Source organism: Triticum urartu, chromosome 1, assembly GCF_003073215.2.
Source record: "Triticum urartu cultivar G1812 chromosome 1, Tu2.1, whole genome shotgun sequence".
Taxonomy (NCBI): domain Eukaryota; kingdom Viridiplantae; phylum Streptophyta; class Magnoliopsida; order Poales; family Poaceae; genus Triticum; species Triticum urartu.
Genome location: NC_053022.1, coordinates 292,934,812 through 292,953,179, shown reverse-complemented (window position 1 = coordinate 292,953,179; position 18,368 = coordinate 292,934,812). Strand labels below are relative to the sequence as shown.

Here is an 18,368-nt window from a genome sequence, read left to right as displayed (position 1 = left end):
AGATCCAAAGTTAACAACGGACGATACAAGAGGTAACGGGTCTTCTCCGTGAGGAGTTCTTGAGGGGGCCTCCCAAGCGGGGGTCTTGATGATCTTCTCCGCAAGGAGGTCTTGAATCCAAGGTGGATCTTCTCCGAAGAGGGGCCGCGGTCTCTCTCAAGGAGTAGATCCGATATGGATGAGCGAAACTCTATCTCACAAATGAGCTAACACAACGCTGACCCTAAAACGTAGGTGGAGGGGGAGTATATATAGTCTAAGGGGCGAAGGGGTACATGGGCCACGGCCCAGATTCGCTGCACGCAGGCAGGGGGGCGGATGTCCGGGCGTCAGACTGGATGTCCGGGCCTTCCCGAGACGCCGGATGTCCGGGCGCTGGGGCTGGATGTCCAGGTTGGCAGGATCCAACCTTGTTGCTCTCTGGAATAGCGGGGTCCGGATTTCCGGGCTGGAGGCCGGATGTCCGAGGGCTTGGGACGCGCCGGATGTCCGGGCTGGTCGCCGGATGTCTGGGCACGAGTGGTGGCACTTGTTGCTCTCGGGTTCGGAGGGGCCGGATTTCCGGGCTGGGAGCCGGATGTCCGGGCTGGCGAGGCCGGATGTCTGGGGCCTGGGAGCTTTTCTCCGTCTTCTTCTGTCGTCGCTTCCATGCTTCCCTCGCGGATGGTGTAGTTGTTCCTTGCCGCTTGCACTCCTCCACAACATCCATGAAGCTCTGATAATACCTATGCATGCACACAGGAGAAGTTTGAAGTAGTATACCATCCTCGAAGGGGTCAAGTGAGCACGTGCAAAGGAGATGATTCACCTTTGGGTATTGTCGGTGTACAAAAAGAGGGGTACACTTTTTGTACCCCTATAACTGTGCACGGGCAGTCTGAGCCACGGGCACCACCACACTGAGCAAGGCAAGGGAGGTGAGCCAAGGTAAGGCCGAAGCTCAGGAGAAGCAGAACGACGCCAAGACCAAGACCACAAAGAGCAAATGGGACGAAGCGGACCCCCCCGGCAAGATCCTTGCCGGGAGGCAGTTTTAGCAAACCCGACAAGACCCTTGCCGTGGTAGCTCGCCCCACACCTACGGAGTGAGTCACCCTTGAGTCCACTGCCCCCATGGGGCAAGGATTCGGGAGACATCCCCGTGGTGGCATGCAGATCTTTGTGAAGACATTCAAGATCAGATACACCCTTTAGAAGATGATGATCCTTGGCGGGATCCCAGCCAAGGAGGACCACAAGGCCCCCGGCAAAAGCCTTGCCGGGGATGACAGCAGGCGCCACGGCAAGACCCTTGCCGGGGCCCCGGCAAGGCCCTTGCCAAGAACACCCGTAGGGCCACCATCAGGCCCACGCCAGTCAAACCTCCACTGCCGTTCGCATGCAGCTGCCGACCCAACCAGCTGGGCAGGCACCTGCGTGGCGGCATGCGGATCTTTGGGGAGACCCACCACTGCGCCACCTAAGCTGCCTGCCTGCCTACATGGCACCGCGGGCGCCGCTGGCCAGGGCGCGTGTCGACACGAGAGGGAGCGGCGACGGACGAGACAGGACTCTCCCCCGTCCCCGATAAAGCAGAGACACTTGGGCAAGACGCATTAAATGCGCCTTGTCATGTAATGCAAGGTATAAACTCACATCATTGTACCCTTTCCACCTCCTGTGTGCCACTGTGGCAACCCCTTTCCTATAAATGGAGGCCCCCGGCGACTAGGAGGAGGATTCGGCTTTTTGGAGCTCCTCACGCCCCATAGCTAGCTCAAGAACACAGATATACAATCCACCAAAGCAGGAGTAGGGTTTTACGCATCCTCGCGGCCCGAACCTGGATAAATGAACCGTGTGCTATCTGTTTGATCCGCTCTTCTCACGACCCCGCGCCCCGCAACCGTAGTAGGGATTCTTGTGATCCCATAGGTGTCGTTCCCACCGACATCTTTGGCGCGCCAGGTAGGGGGTGCAGTTGTGAGAATCGGCTCTAGCAATCAGCTCAGCACTCCTTCGTCTTCGTGGCTCTTGGAGAAGGACGGAGGCCGGAAGAGCAACGCTCGAGTGACTACAAACAGAAGCTAAGTTGCACTGAACCCTTATTTGTTCTATCCTTTTTATATGAGGTTATTCCCCCCGGAGATGTCACGCCTTTGTATGAGAAACCTGCACGCCAGGGGCTCTCCCACGATTGGCAACGCCCTTGCCCTATTTCGAGTCCGCTCAACAGCTCAAGCGGCTGCGTCGAGAATGGCAGAGTAACCTTCCGCGACCAACAACGCTCTCGATTCTGACTCGAGTCAAGCTCGACAGTTCGAGCGGCCGCGTTTGGAACGGAAAGGTGGCTTGTCCGGCAGCACGCGTACCCAGCAGGCCCATGGGGATCCGTCCCCAAAACACGCTCAGGGCTTCCGCACCGGCGAGCCTACCCAATCAGCGTAGGGCGCGCATACAAAGAGGAATTGAATGGGGAAATAACATGCATGAAATTAAAAGTACTGCAAAGTTATATTACATCACATCATTGCTGCGGTTCTAAGTAAAGATGAAATTTGTCTTGGTCATGAACCTACAGCGGTGGTGAAGAACGGGATGCCTAATCCCGACGCTGGCCTTCCACCCTCTTGATTTCGTCGATACTGCTGATGACGGGCTTGATGCGCTCCTTGAGCACCGTGAGGTCAACACCCTCCGGCAAGCTATCCATCGCGGCACCGAAGTCGAGGTCGGGATTCCAGTACGCCATCTTGGTGAGGACCTTGGTCATGACCCCCCGGCAAAGTCGCCGAGCTTCCCCGGCCAACGTGGCCGCTCGGTTGGAGTGAAGATAAGCCAAGGCTCCGAGGACGCCCTCGAAGAACAGGGTCAACTTGGTGTTGATTGTCTCGCTGCGCTCAGGGGCGTACCTCACGTTTGGCATCCCCATGGTGGCCAACTGCGAGGTGACCCTGCCGGTGACCTCCTCCAGACGGCCGATCCATCTGTTCTCGCCCGCCACATAATCCTGGTGGGAGGCGGCCTCGTTCGCCCGCAACTGCTTCTCCTCCTCCAGGATCCTGGTCAAGGTCTCCTCCCGAGCCCTGCTCTCTGACAGCATCTTCTCGAGATCCTCCAGCTTCAGCTTGAGATCTCTGACGGAGTTTTGCGCTTCGGAGAGCTCCCCAGCCCTGCTGATGACCGCTCCTTGCGCCTCCACCAAGGCGATGTTGAGCGTGCTCTTCTCGTTGGACAGCTTGAGGGCTTGCTCCTTCAGCTCGTCCTGCGCCACCTCCAACTCCCTTACCTTGTCGGCATGGGCCAGAGCCTGGGCATCGAGTGCCTCCTTGTGCCTCTGCTCCAGCTCGCGAGTCCGCCGCGCGACAAGGGCCTCGAGCTCCTCATCCTTGCCACGGAGCGTTGCAGCAAGGTTTGACTCACGCGCGGTGAGGTCCTCTTCCTGGGAATCTAGTGCGGCTTGATGCTGGTTCCGGACGGCCTCGGCCGCGGCAGCCAAGTTCGCCGCCTGTTCCCGGGCCTTCTCGATGTCAGCCATCTTCATGGTGAGCTCGACGTTGCGCTTGGCCAATTCCTCCTGAAGGGCCCTCTGCTCCTTGCGAGTCTGGTGGAACCAGGTCTGCGTCTCAGCAACGCGCGCCTTGAAATCCACCTCCGCTTGGTCCACCGTTGCCATCCTGGACTTAACCTTGTCCAGACGGACACGGTAGAGCGCCTGGAGTTTTCGGAAGTTGGCCCCCATAGCGCGGAAAAGCTGCTCTTCCGGAGAACCGTCACCGCCAACGCCCAGCTCACCGACAACCTCAAGCCCGGTGGCGGCAAGCACCTCGTCGTCAAAGACTTCCCCTTCGGCGGGCGCCCGAGAACTTGACGCCCCTGGGAGGTGGACGAAAAGATCGTCGCCCACCTTCAGATACCTGCCGGGGCCCGAGGTTGAGGAGAAGGGAGGCTGATCATCAACCGCCTCTTCCTCAGCGGTGGCCTTGCCGGCTTCCCCGGCAGGCCCACCGTTGGCGCCCTCGGCAGAAGCCTCCCCGGTCACCTTGGCGGCCCCCGCCGCGGTGTCCTCGGCAGCATCCTTGGCGGCCTCATCAGCGGCGACCTCGGCAGCGTCCTTGGCGGCCTCCTCAGCAATGTTCCCAGCAACGGTATCCACGTCCTCCATACCTGTTGGAGGAGGGTCTGGGTAGTAATGGGAGCATGGAAGCCAAGAAAAGGATAAGGGAAAAACAGAGATGGAGGACAGGCGACTCACCAGTGCCAGGCTGTGAAGCAGAAGTCCCCTCCCCGCCAGCATCCGGCACCGTGGCAGAGTCACCAGCGCCCAAGTTCCCCTCTTCCTCCATGGGTGTGGGCTCCGTGCTTGATGCCCTTACCGGGGACGCCCCTCGCGGCGGCGTAGTCGATGGGGGTGGTGTGTTGGGGGTAGCCCTCTACGGCTCCTCCTGCTGCCGCTCCCCTCCTGCAAACCCGGCAAGGTCAACACCATAGCATCGGACGCCTACCACATGTCGAGTAAGAAGAGGGTGACGAACTTACGCTGGGGGCTGTGCCGGGGGCTGCTGTCCGGGCTGCTCAACACCACCAGTGGCGTCCTTGAAGCCCCAACTGGGGGCTGACTGCTCGCCGAGGCCTTCGCCCTCTTCATCCTCTGGGCCAACGTCTCTGCATCCCTGCAAAAGCAAAAACGGATCAAGATGGGTGACTTAATTCAGAGGAATGGAAATGATAGTAAGGAACGGAGTACTTACTCGTCATCCACCCCCTCCTCTTCCACCGCTTTCCTCTTCCTCTTCGGGCTGAGAGGCCCGAGATCAAAAGTGACCCCCGCGTCAACATCCGAGTCGACATCTGCCGGAGGAGGCGAAGACGACAGGGCTTGTGCGTGCCCATATGAGGAAGGGGCTCTTGTCTTCTTCTCAGCGGCCTTCGTCAGCCTCTTGGCTGCCGTGGCCCTTGTGTGGCGCCCAGACCCCTCCAGGGTCAATTGAGGCCGTGCAGCCCTGCCGGGCTGGACCGGCTCACCGGAGCCAGCCCGCCGCAGGACTCGCCCTCTTCCCCTGGTTGGCGTCGAGCCCGCCGCCACGTCCTCCTCCTCCGATGACGACTCATCGGCCGCGTCCTCGATGAGCGGAGATCCAGTGTCGGCGTTGCTGACCTCCCCGTAGGCCGCCGCCCACTGGGTGAGCTCCTCTTCCTCCGCCGTCATTGCGGCCTTGTCCTCCACGCCCCCGGTGCTGCTAGCCTCCATGGCAAGTTGTGCCTCCCTCGCCCTAGTGGCGATGTAGTCCAACTCTGCCTGGGTGGTGTCCATGATAAGCCACCGCTCGGCGTCGGCATTGACATACACCTTGATCAGGGTGTCGAAGAATTGCTGCACATCCTCGTCCTTCGGCTCCTCCCAGCTCGGGACAGGGCCATGCACATTATAGTCCGGCATCATGGCGATGATCTCGGACCGACGCGAATTGTTGCACAACGGGACCACCCCCGCTGGCATCTTGAAAAATGGCCCCTTGAGGGCCTTGCCAACCTTTGCGGCAGCCCTCGCGGCCTTGCCGGTCCGCTCGACCTCGCCATCGCGACCCACATCAAGCTGGAAAAGCCGCTGGCAGAAGTGGGCATGCGCCAGCACTATGAAGTTGTGATCGAGGCCGGGGCGGAGTCGCATAATGTCAGCCGGGTTCGTAAAGAGCCAAGCTGGCCTCCCCTTGCTGTGCAACGGGGCGATCCGGCGGCGAATGAAGTCCGCCCCGATCATCTCAAGGGTGAGTCCGGCCTGGGTGAGCCAGAGAATCCTGGTGGTGGCGACGGTGAGCCTCCCATCGGTGGCGTCGACATCGCTCCAATCGCTACCACGGACCGGCGGCACTCGGCGGACCTTGCAGAATTCCGGCGGGTTTTCATCTTCAATCCAGCACCACCGGCCACGCCATTCCTCCCACCTCTCCTTCACGGCACCGTCCGGGTACGCCCCCTTGGATCTTGGGATCCAGGTGACGCAGCCAGAGACGGCTCCTCCCGGCTGGATTCGAGGGGAGAAGTAATGGCGGAAGAGCGCCGTGTTGGGCTGCACCCCGGCAAAGCCTTCGCAAAGATGCGCGAAGAAAGCCATGCATGACACCGCATTCGGAGTAAAATCCAAGAGGCGAAAGCCGAAGGTGCGCATAATGTCACAGAAGAAATCGGAGAAAGGGGGGCATAACCCGCAAGAAAAGTAATCAACGAAGAAGGGGTACCGATTTGGGGCAGGATCAGCGCAAGCGGCAGGAATGACGCGCGTCACCGGTTGTCCCGAATCCTCTCCCCCCGTCTTCACTCCCCATAGGGGCTTGAAGGAGGCCTGAAGCTCTTGAACATCAATCGTCGAGGGGAAGAAGAAGGCGGACTTCGTCCGGTCCCCCGACAGCGCGCTCTCCGATGGCTCCACCGTCCCGGCGCCCTTAGCCACCCCCTTGCCCTTGGCGAATTTGGGAGCCATGGCGACCAAGAAGTTCAGAGGGTTGAGGAAGGGGGATGGCGAAGCAACGACGGCGGGCGATGGCGGAAGCTTAGGAAGGAAGGAAGAGAGGAAACGGCGGCTCTGAGATTGGAAAAGGCACGAGGAAAGAGGAGAAAGTGAGCAGCGCGCCCACGGTTATTCCTTTCTTATGGCGGAAAACAACGGGCCGCCTCCTTTCACATTAACTGTGATGTGACGCATGCCCACGGGAAGCAACCCCACGCATGCCGCCCAGGCCACACACGCCTCCCCACGCCGCGCCACGCGCGGGAAGCATGGGAAGCGCAGCGCGCGAAGAGACTTACCGCGGTAAAAACCGCCCCGCCTGCCCGCGCACCATTTTTGGGCCTAGCCCAACGACGCGATTGCGCTTACGTGTGGCCCAGGCCCGGGGGCTCCTGTCGGTGTACAAAAAGAGGGGTACACTTTTTGTGCCCCTATAACTATGCACGGGCAGTCTAAGCCACGGGCACCACCACACTGAGCAAGGCAAGGGAGGTGAGCCAAGGTAAGGCCGAAGCTCAGGAGAAGCAGAACGACGCCAAGACCAAGACCACAAAGAGCAAAGGGGACGAAGCGGACCCCCCCGGCAAGATCCTTGCCGGGAGGCGGTTTTAGATAAACCCGCCAAGACCCTTGTCGTGGCAGCTCGCCCCACACCTACGGAGTGAGTCACCCTTGAGTCCACTGCCCCCATGGGGCAAGGATTCGGGAGACATCCCCGTGGTGGCATGCATATATTTGTGAAGACATTCAAGATCAGATACACCCTTTAGAAGATGATGATCCTTGGCGGGATCCCAGCCAAGGAGGACCACAAGGCCCCCGGCAAAAGCCTTGCCGGGGATGACAGCAGGCGCCACGGCAAGACCCTTGCCGGGGCCCCGGCAAGGCCCTTGCCAAGAACACCCGTAGGGCCACCATCAGGCCCACGCCAGTCAAACCTCCACCGCCGTTCGCATGCAGCTGCCGACCCAACCAGCTGGGCAGGCACCTGCGTGGCGGCATGCGGATCTTCGTGGAGACCCACCACTGTGCCACCTCAGCTGCCTGCCTGCCTACATGGCACCGCGGGTGCCGCTGGCCAGGGCGCGTGTCGACACGAGAGGGAGCGGCGACGGACGAGACAGGGCTCTCCCCCGTCCCTGATAAAGCAGGGACACCTGGGCAAGACGCATTAAATGCGCCTTGTCATGTAATGCAAGGTATAAACTCACATCACTGTACCCTTTCCACCTCCTGTGTGCCACTGTGGCAACCCCTTTCCTATAAAAGGAGGCCCCAGGCGACCAGGAGGAGGATTCGGCTTTTTGGAGCTCCTCACGCCCCATAGCTAGCTCAAGAACACAGATATACAATCCACCAAAGCAGGAGTAGGATTTAACGCATCCTCGCGGCCCGAACCTGGATAAACGAACCGTGTGCTATCTGTTTGATCCGCTCTTCTCACGATCCCGCGCCCGCAACCGTAGTAGGGATTCTTGTGATCCCATAGGTGTCGTTCCCACTGACGGGTATGTCAAGTAGATGTCGCACGTGTCACTCGCCAAACAGACTCTTGACATGGTGATGTCCATAGGATGCTCCGCATCAAATATGCCTTATGTTCTAGTTCGAGAGGTAAGTGACATGCTTTTCCATAAACCATTTTATACGGAGACATACCCATAGGATTTTTATATGCAGTTCTATAGGTCCATAATGCATCATCAAGTTTCTTGGACCAATTCTTTCTAGATCTATTAACAGTCTTTTGCAAAATTAATTTGAGCTCTCTGTTAATCAATTCTACTTGACCACTAGACTGTGGGTGATAAGGAGATGCAATTCTATGATTAACATCATACTTAGGAAGCATTTTACGAAAAGCACCATGAATAAAATGTGAACCACCATGAGTCATTAAATATCTAGCGACTCCAAACCTCGAAAAAATAACTTCTTTAAGCATCTTAAAAGAGGTGTTATGATCAGCACTACTAGTTGGAATAGCTTCTACCCACTTAGTAATGTAATCAACAACAACTAAAATATGTGTATATCTATTAGAGGTAGGAAAAGGTCCCATATAATCAAAGCCCCAAACATCAAATGGTTCAATAACAAGTGAATAATTCATAGGCATTTCTTGCCGTCTACTAATATTACCAATTCTTTGACATTCATCACAAGATAAGACAAACTTACGAGGATCCTTGAAGAGAGTAGGCCAATAAAAACCGGATTGCAATACCTTATGTGCAGTTCTATCTCCAGCGTGGTGTCCTCCATAAGCTTCGGAGTGACGCTTGTGTAGGATCTGTTCCTGTTCATGCTTAGTTACACAACGTCTAATAACACCATCTACTCCTTCTTTATAAAGGTGTGGGTCATCCCAGAAGTAATGTCGTAAATCATAGAAAAACTTTTTTTTGCTGGTATGTGAAACTAGGTGGTATAAACTTAGCAACAATGTAATTAGCATAATCAGCATACCATGGAGCAGTGTGAGAAGCATTTATGACATTTAATTGTTCATCAGGAAAGCTATCATCAATAGGTAGTGGGTCACCAAGAACATTTTCCAACCTAGACAAGTTATCTGCATCGGGGTTCTCGGCTCCCTTTCTATCAATAATATGCAAATCAAATTCTTGTAGCAAGAGAACCCATCTAATAAGTCTAGGTTTAGAATCTTTCTTTTCCATAAGATATTTAATAGCAGAATGATCCATGTGAATAGTTACTTTAGAATCAACAATATAAGGTCTGAACTTATCACAAGCAAATACAACTGCTAAGAATTCTTTTTCGGTAGTCTGGGCATTGTCTAGAGTTTTACTAGCATATTGAATAACATTTAATTTCTTATCAACTCTTTGCCCTAGAACAGCACCCACAGCATAATCACTAGCATCACACATAATTTCAAAAGGTAAATTCCAATCAGGTGGCTGAACAATAGGTGCAGAGATCAATGCTTTCTTAAGTATTTCAAATGCTTCTACACAATCATTATCAAAGACGAACGGTATATCTTTTTGTAATAAATTAGTCAGAGGCCGAGAAATTTTTGAGAAGTCCTTAATGAACCTCCTATAAAAACCAGCATGACCAAGGAAACTTCTTATACCTTTGATGTCCTTGGGACACGGCATATTTTCAATAGCATCAACTTTAGCTTTATCAACTTCAATGCCCCTTCCAGAAATTTTATGCCCCAAGACAATACCTTCATTAACCATAAAGTGGCATTCCTCCCAATTCAAGACAAGGTTAGTTTCTTCACATCTCTGCAAAACTCGATCAAGGTTTCTTAAGCAATCATCAAAAGAGGATCCATAAACGGAGAAATCGTCCATGAAAACCTCACAAATCTTTTCACAAAAGTCAGAGAATATAGCCATCATGCATCTTTGAAAGGTAGCAGGTGCATTACATAAACCAAAAGGCATACGTCTATAAGCAAAAGTACCGAAAGGGCAAGTAAAAGTGGTCTTTGATTGATCACCAGCTGACACAGGTATTTGAGAGAAACCAGAATAACCATCTAGAAAGCAAAAATGCGTATGTTTGGATAATCTTTCTAGCATTTGATCGATGAAAGGTAAGGGGTAATGATCTTTTTTAGTAGCCTTATTTAATTTGCGGAAATCAATTACCATCCTATAACCTGTAATAATTCTTTGGGGAATCAATTCATCTTTATCATTAGGAATGGCAGTAATACCTCCCTTCTTAGGAACACAATGGACATGACTTACCCACTTACTATCACCAACGGGATAAATTATACCTGCCTCAAGGAGCTTTAGTATTTCTTTTCTTACCACTTCTTTCATCTTAGGATTCAGTCGTCATTGGTGATCAATAACTGGTTTGGCATCTTTTCCAAATTTATTTTGTGTTGACATAGAGTGGGACTAATTCCCTTAAGACCATCAAGAGTATATCCAATAGCAGCACGGTGCTTCTTCTGAGTTTTCAATAATTTTTCTTCCTCCTTCTCTGAAAGGTTAGCACTAATAATAACAGGATATATCTTATTTTCATCAAGATAAGCATATTTAAGAGTACCAGGCAATGGTTTAAGCTCAAACACGGGATCACCCTTGGGTGGAGGAGGATCCCCTAAGATTTCAACACATAGGTTGTGTTTCAGAATAGGTCCCTGTTCAAAGAACACCTCATCTATTTCCCTTCTTTCATTCAAAAACATATCATTTTCATGGTCTAGCAAATATTGTTCTAAAGGATCACTAGGAGGTACGACAATAGAAGCAAGACCAATAATTTCATCTTTACTAGGCAATTCCTCTTCACGGTGTTGTCTACAAAATTTCTAAAAGTTGAACTCATGAGACATATCACATAAACCAATAGTAACAACATCCTAGCATTAAGAGTGTTTAAGAAGGGTTTACCAAATATAATGGGACAAAAGCTATCTTGTGGGGAACCAAGAACAAGAACATCAGCAGGATATTTAGTTTTCCCACACAAGACTTCAACATCTCTAACAATCCCAATTGGTGAAATAGTATCTCTATTGGCGAGTTTAATTGTGACATCAATATCTTCTAACTCGGCAGGTGCAATATCATGCATAATTTCTTTGTATAAGTCAATAGGTATTGCAATGGCACTAGCACCCATATCACACAAGCCATGATAAGAATGATCTCCTATTTTAACAGAAATGACAGGCATGCCTACCACAGGTCTATGTTTATCTTTAGCACAAGGTTTAGCAATTCTAGCAGTTTCATCACAGAAATAAATAACATGCCCATCAATATTATCAGCCAAAAGATCCTTAACAATAGCAATATTAGGTTCAACTTTAACTTGCTCAGGAGGTGTATAAGTTCTAATATTGCTTTTACAAACCACAGTTGAAGCTTTAGCATGATCTTTTATCCTAACAGGAAAAGGTGGTTTCTCAACATAAGCAGTAGGAACAATAGGATCATTATAAGTGATAGTCTTTTCTTCAACTTTAATAGGTGCAACTACTTTTACTTCAATGGGAGGATTATATTTAAACCACTTCTCCTTAGGGAGATTAACATGAGTAGCAAAAGATTCACAGAAAGAAGCTACTATCTCAGAGTCAAGTCCATATTTACTGCTAAATTTACGGAAAACATCGATATCCATAAAAGATTTAACACAATCAAACTTAGGTGTCATACCTGACTCCTTACCTTCGTCGAGATCCCAATCTTTAGAGTTGCGTTTAATTCTTTCCAATAAATCCCATTTGAATTCAATAATCTTCATCATAAAAGAGCCAGCACAAGAAGTATCGAGCATGGTGCGGTTGTTATCAGCCGAGCATAATTTTTTTGGATAATAATTTCTCTTGAGATCTCATGATTGGGGCATGAATATAACATTGATTTAAGACTCCCCCAAGCTTGACCGATGCTTTCTCCTTCGCGAGGCCAAAAATTATATATATAATTACGATCACGATGAACAAGATGCATAGGATAAAACTTCTGATGAAATTCCAATTTCAATCGTTTGTAGTTCCATGATCCCATATCATCACATAGCCTATACCATGTCAATGCATATCCCTCCAAAGATAAAGGGAAGATCTTCTTCTTGATAACATCATTGGGCATACCTGCAAGCTTAAATAATCCACAAACTTCATCCACATATATTAGGTGCTCATCAGGATGTAATGTTCCATCTCCTGCAAAAGGATTAGCTAGCAGTTTTTCTATCATACCCGAAGGAATTTCAAAGTAGACATATTCATTTTCAGTAGGTTCAGTAGGTTGAGGAGCGACTCTTTGCTCTACTGGTCGAGGTGAAGATACCCCGAACAAGCCCCTCAGAGGATTACTTTCCATAGTAACAAGTGACAGCAAATTTCAGCACACTATATAAATTTTTCCTTACCAAATTCCACCTACCAATGGCGCTTCACTCCCCAGCAACGGCGCCAGAAAAGAGTCTTGATGACCCACAAGTATAGGGGATCTATCGTAGTCCTTTCGATAAGTAAGAGTGTCAAACCCAACGAGGAGCAGAAGGAAATGATAAGCGGTTTTCAGCAAGGTATTCTCTGCAAGCACTGAAATTATAGGTAATAGATAGTTTTGTGATAAGATAGTTTGTAACAAGCAACAAGTAACAAAAGTAAATAAAGTGCAGCAAGGTGTCCCAATCCTTTTTGTAGCAAAGGACAAGCCTGGACAAATTCTTATATAGAGAAAAGCGCTCCCGAGGACACATGGGAATTATCGTCAAGCTAGTTTTCATCACATTCATATGATTCACGTTCGGTACTTCGACAATTTGGTATGTGGGTGGACCGGTGCTTGGGTACTGTCCTTACTTGTACAAGCATCCCACTTATGATTAACCTCTATTGCAAGCATCCGCAACTACAGCAAAAGTATAAAGGTAAACCTAACCATAGCATGAAACATATGGATCCAAATCAGCCCCTTATGAAGCAACGCATAGACTAGGGTTTAAGCTTTTGTCACTCTAGCAACCCATCATCTACTTATTACTTCCCAATGCCTTCCTCTAGGCCCAAATAATGGTGAATTGTCATGTAGTCGCCGTTCACATAACACCACTAGAGGAGAGACAACATACATCTCATCAAAATATCGAACGAATACCAAATTCACATGACTACTAATAGCAAGAATTCTCCCATGTCCTCAGGAACAAACGTAACTACTCACAAAGCATATTCATGTTCATAATCAGAGGGGTATTAATGTGCATATAGGATCTGAACATATGATCTTCCACCAAATAAACCAACTAGCATCAACTACAAGGAGTAATCAACACTACTAGCAACCCACAGGTACCAATCCCACACTTAGAGACAGGAATTGGATACAAGAGATGAACTAGGGTTTGAGAGGAGATGGTGCTGGTGAAGATGTTGATGGAGATTGGCCCCCTCCCGGTGAGAGGAGTGTTGGTGATGACGATGGCGATGATTTCCCCCTCCCGGAGGGAAGTTTCCCCGGCAGAACAGCTCCGCCAGAGCCCTAAATTGGTTCCGCCAAGGTTCCGCCTCGTGGTGGCGGAGTCTCGTCCCGAAAGCTTGCTTATGATTTTTTTCTCAACGAAAGACTCCATATAGCAGAAGATGAGAATCGGAGGGCCACCAGGGGGCCCACGAGGCAGGGGGCGCGCCCAGGGGGGTAGGGCGCGCCCCCCACCCTCGTGGCTGGTGAGAGGCCCCCCTCTGGTACTTCTTGCGCTCAGCATTTTTTATATATTCTGAAAATAACTTCCGTGAAGTTTCAGGACTTTTGGAGCTATGCAGAATAGGTCTATAATATTTGCTCCTTTTCCAGCCCAGAATACCAGCTGCCAGCATTCTCCCTCTTTATGTAAACCTTGTAAAATAAGAGAGAATAGGCATAAGTATTGTGACATAATGTGTAATAACAACCCATAATGCAATAAATATCGATATAAAAGCATGATGCAAAATGGACATATCAATGCACACCCGAAACCCTTATCTTTGGAGGTTGGAAGGCCGAATATAGGGGCCCCCATATACCGGTCAAACCTCGCCAAAGCAAACACACCGCCGCGGAGTTTGCCGGAATCCGTCCTAAACTCACCGGAATTCATCACCGCACATCAGAAAAGGCCGCTAGACGCCGCAATTGATCACCGCCGGTTCGAATTGGATGAGCTCGACATCGTCGTGGCCTCCCATGACCTCAGCCTGGCCGCTGGAATCCTCTCGACACGGCGGGCAAAGGGGCACAGCTCGCCTAGCAATAGAGCAAGGTGCGGACGACGGAGGCGATGAGGCGTGGCCGGCAAGGCTGGGCGCGGATGACGGAGGCGACGGGGCATGGCCGGCGAGGCTGGGCGCGATCGGTAGGGACGGGGCGCGGCCGATGGGTGACGGGGCATGGCCTATGGGCGACGGGGCGCGGCCGGCTGGAGGAAGGGCGGCAACGGCCGGACCGGAGGAAGGAGCTCTTTATTCCAGTTTTACAGTATCTGTTCGGCCCACGCTAGTTTTCGACCCGCAAACGTGATCTTCATGAAACTGCAAACGCATTTTGCGGGTCAAGTTTTTGCGGGGTCTGCTAGAGTTGCTCTAAGCAGTCCCAGTTACATTGATTGTTATCATAATTATCAGGTTTGACCATGGTTTTGACCATTGATTGTTGTAGTAACCCTTTCTTACAGCACATTACCATGATGCAAGTCATGTGATACTTGCGATCTAAAGAAGTTTAACATTTTTGGAACATGTGATTGTATTAAGTCAACCTCAACGATGCGGTAGTGCCATACTATCACGGATGTAACTTGCATTAGCGAGTTCAGGTTTTACATGTGACGGCTACTAATAACCATAGAAATATCATTAGCCAGTTTAGGTTTTAACTTCCTGCAAATAGTCTTCAGTGACCTCTTGGTAAAGGGTACGTTTTCCACTAATCCAAGAAAACTCCCCACAATGCTGAACACTGATCCGACATACAGTATATTTTTAGTGGAATACAAGCTGCAATGGTGACTAATCGCGTAGAAAATAGTGACCAGTCCCCCGGAGATTGGAACAGTGATTAGGATGGTTCAGGTGGTTCCACTGGATTACAAAGAACACCATGTTTTACGTCTAGTCTTTCCTTGCTCAAAATTGGTTAAGTTATAGTAGAGTTCAGTGATTACAAGCGGCAGTTATCTTGGACATTGGATTTGGCGGAATGCTAGAGGGGAAGTGATAGCAGAAGATTTATTGTGGTTATGTACAAAACAGGTTTTCATGCTCGATGGTCTTGAGCTTGTTACACTAAACAAGCCACAAGGAGTAACCCCCGTATAGGGTTGTACAACTATGATTCAATGAAGAAGATGGTTGACAAAATTACAGTGAAAATATCTGCCGAGGAAAGTGCATACCACGGGGCAACGGTAATTCATAAATGCTTAATAAACCCAACTATTTTTCCAACATCTACCTATGCATCACATGTGATATCTGTCACTTAGTAAGTTTTCTACTTGGGTTGAGGTTCGTGCCGAGCTCTCAGTCAGTAATCTCATGACACCACCAAAAATTATACACTGGAAGTGGAAGCGGTTGTTGACGCCAAGCCCAAATGGCATGTCATGCAAGTTGGTCCTGTAAATTGTGTCAAATGTAATTGCATCCCCGAAGTAGCGATACTGATCACAACCCCTGCTTGTAACCCACATCAATGTTTTTATTCGGCTTTCTTCATTTACTTGCACAGTGTAGTTGAAGTCAGGATCATTGGCTTTCATCTTGGACACAACTTCCATTGTCTTCATGGCATCAAAGTATGATTGTTCCTTGTTTAACTTCCTGCACGCTATCTTCAATGAGCGCTTGGTAAATGGCACATTATCAACTGACCCAAAAAAAACTTCCCACAATGCTGAAAACCTTCCCAAGACCAACATTAATGTCCTGGAGTTGTTTCACTAGATCCTTCGCATATCTGTCAATCTGCCTGTGTGACTTTCAATGCATTTTCTATCCACACAACGGGTGGTTATGTCCCACTTTATACTCTGATATGTACCAACCATTTTATTTCGAGCGAAGGAGCCTAATCATTGCTTTGCAGCCACACCTTGATGAGCGACTGTTTTCCCTCATTGGCTTGCCCTGCAAAACATAACAAATGAAAAAATGTCAGGCATCCATGTTCCCAAATGTCTTATCTGTTAGAACAACCAGAAGAAAGGCACAAACAAAGAAAACAAGTTGCCAAAAATTTCATTAAGTATCAGTTCACCAGTACATACCGCACAATATCTCTTGCATGCATCTTTTCTGATGAACATTCGGTCTGTTTTTTGCCAGCCTAACTCTAAATCCACATTCCCACGAGTAGATGTTGTAGAACTCATAAGCGCACGGACAGTTCAAGTGTGGTTTTCCTGTCAGGGTTCATTTCCCTCTCCTCTGGCGCTTTCCCAATCCTTACCCTGAAAAGAGTGTCTCCAGAAAAATGTGGGTTCATTTCCCTCTCCTCTGGCGCTTTCCCAATCCTTACCCTGAAAAGAGTGTCTCCAGAAAAATGTAAGGCAGAAAAAGATCAGCGCCAAATCAATAATATGGAAAAAATCATATGAACGGAGTGGTATCTTATAAAGCTTTTTTAATCAATCAAAAAAGCATTGCTCCCTCACTGACAGCACACACCGGATTTCCCACTAGGAAATCCTCGGAAAACTAACCATCCTATGCAAAAAACAACAACAACAAACATAGTTCTGAACATCTGTTCCCAGGCATCATTAAGATAAGTGTACTCCAACGCAAAACACTGACTAAATCCAAGAGCACACACAAATTCTTCATTAGTAAATAGCTATATAACTAATAATCTGGCAAAACACACAATAATCCATGTCTCATCAAACAAGGCAACCCAACAACAAAATCTGTGCCATTCCTATGGCAGACAACCACAACCAAAAGGTGCTATGAACATATGTCCCCAATAACCATATCCATATTTATACTTCATCTTAGACATTGAACAAAATCCAGCAGAAAACACGCCTGCCTCATTAACCCAGAGCTAGGAATCAATTCTTTTAAACTATAGAAGTATCCCCAGCGCATCAACCAAATCGAGCATAGAATCAGTCCCACGGGTCATGTGCATGATACCCACCCCATTGGCACCTAATAAAACATTAACCAGTAATCCATCCATGCTAGAAATTAGTTAACCAGAGGCACAGGTACAAACTAAATCCTTTGTTGCCAATTCAAAATCCAAAGATCATGGCTCAAACACAAATAAATCTACAACCCCTCAGAGCAGATGTGCCTAGAAAAACTATCTAGTATACACACTTCCTAAAAGAATCCCGTGGTTGCTAAACAACCCTAACTAATATACCATCCATGGTCCAAATTTTGCTAAAACAACTGTCAAATCGACCAACAAATGATATGCATCGATGTTCTTCTCACTAACCTTCGAGTCAAACCACTAGTTGCTTCGGAGCAACGTCTTATCTGGCTTCATCTCCCAACGACTGATACTTGCCGGCGGCGCCCCCATCGACATTCACGACACTCATGGAATCCTGAGACTCCAATGGTAGTACTGAAGCACTCCACTCTGTAGCTCCGTCAACCCCCCCTGAAGAATCAGATCCAGCGGCCATGAGTACAGATCTTCCAATACCAAGACGGTGACTAGAAATCGACGTACCTAGGGGAAAAGAATGGCGGACCAGAATATGCTTACCCGTTGAGCTCGACACCATCGGTAGACATGGCGCCGGAACAGACATCGTCGTCGCCCTGGACGCGTGCGAGGAAGAAGGGAATGAGAGGATGGAGAGGAAACATTGTGGCATGGCTCTGTTCTAACCAGAGGGTTGGCCGTGGGGTCAAAGCGGCATGATCGTTTTCCAGTACCTGTGGTGTTTCGAACGAGCCCATGTGCCATCCCTTCTCGTGCAAGACATTGGCACATTCGCAGCCGCGAGAATAGATCCCGTGATTGGGCTGAACATGATACGCCTACGAGGCAGATAGGCATATGATGGACCGTATTCCAGCCAATAGGCCTGGCACAGCCCTGACCCGCGCTGACAGAATGCAGATCCCCAAGCCCAAAAGGACGCCCAAGATAGCGCCCTGCCTGGTGCTCGGACGCCATAAGCCCGCACTCTTGATTTCTGCACCTATTGTTTAACCATCTGATTGGAACCTACCCTTTGAAATTATGTGTGATGCTAGTGATTATGCTGTTGATGCTATTCTAGGACAAAGAGTTAATAAGAAATTAAATGTTATCCATTATGCTAGTAAAACTCCAGACAATGCTCAAAGAAATTATGCTACTACTGAAAAAGAATTTTTAGCAGTTGTGTTTGCTTGTGATAAATT

At 49.5% G+C, this 18,368-nt stretch overlaps 1 long non-coding RNA gene across 2 annotated transcripts; it reads right to left on the bottom strand.

The window, feature by feature from the left end:
• Positions 1-15,294: 15,294 nt before the first annotated feature.
• LOC125508386 lies at positions 15,295-17,940 on the bottom strand. Of its 2 annotated transcripts, XR_007283418.1 has the most exons (4): positions 17,722-17,924; positions 17,446-17,613; positions 16,259-16,510; positions 15,295-16,118 (listed from the first exon to the last, which is right to left on the bottom strand). It is a non-coding gene; the product is annotated as an uncharacterized LOC125508386 (long non-coding RNA). The 2 variants fall into 2 exon arrangements; XR_007283417.1 differs by having other exon boundaries at positions 16,259-17,613; positions 17,722-17,940.
• Between the last annotated feature and the right edge of the window lie 428 nt (positions 17,941-18,368).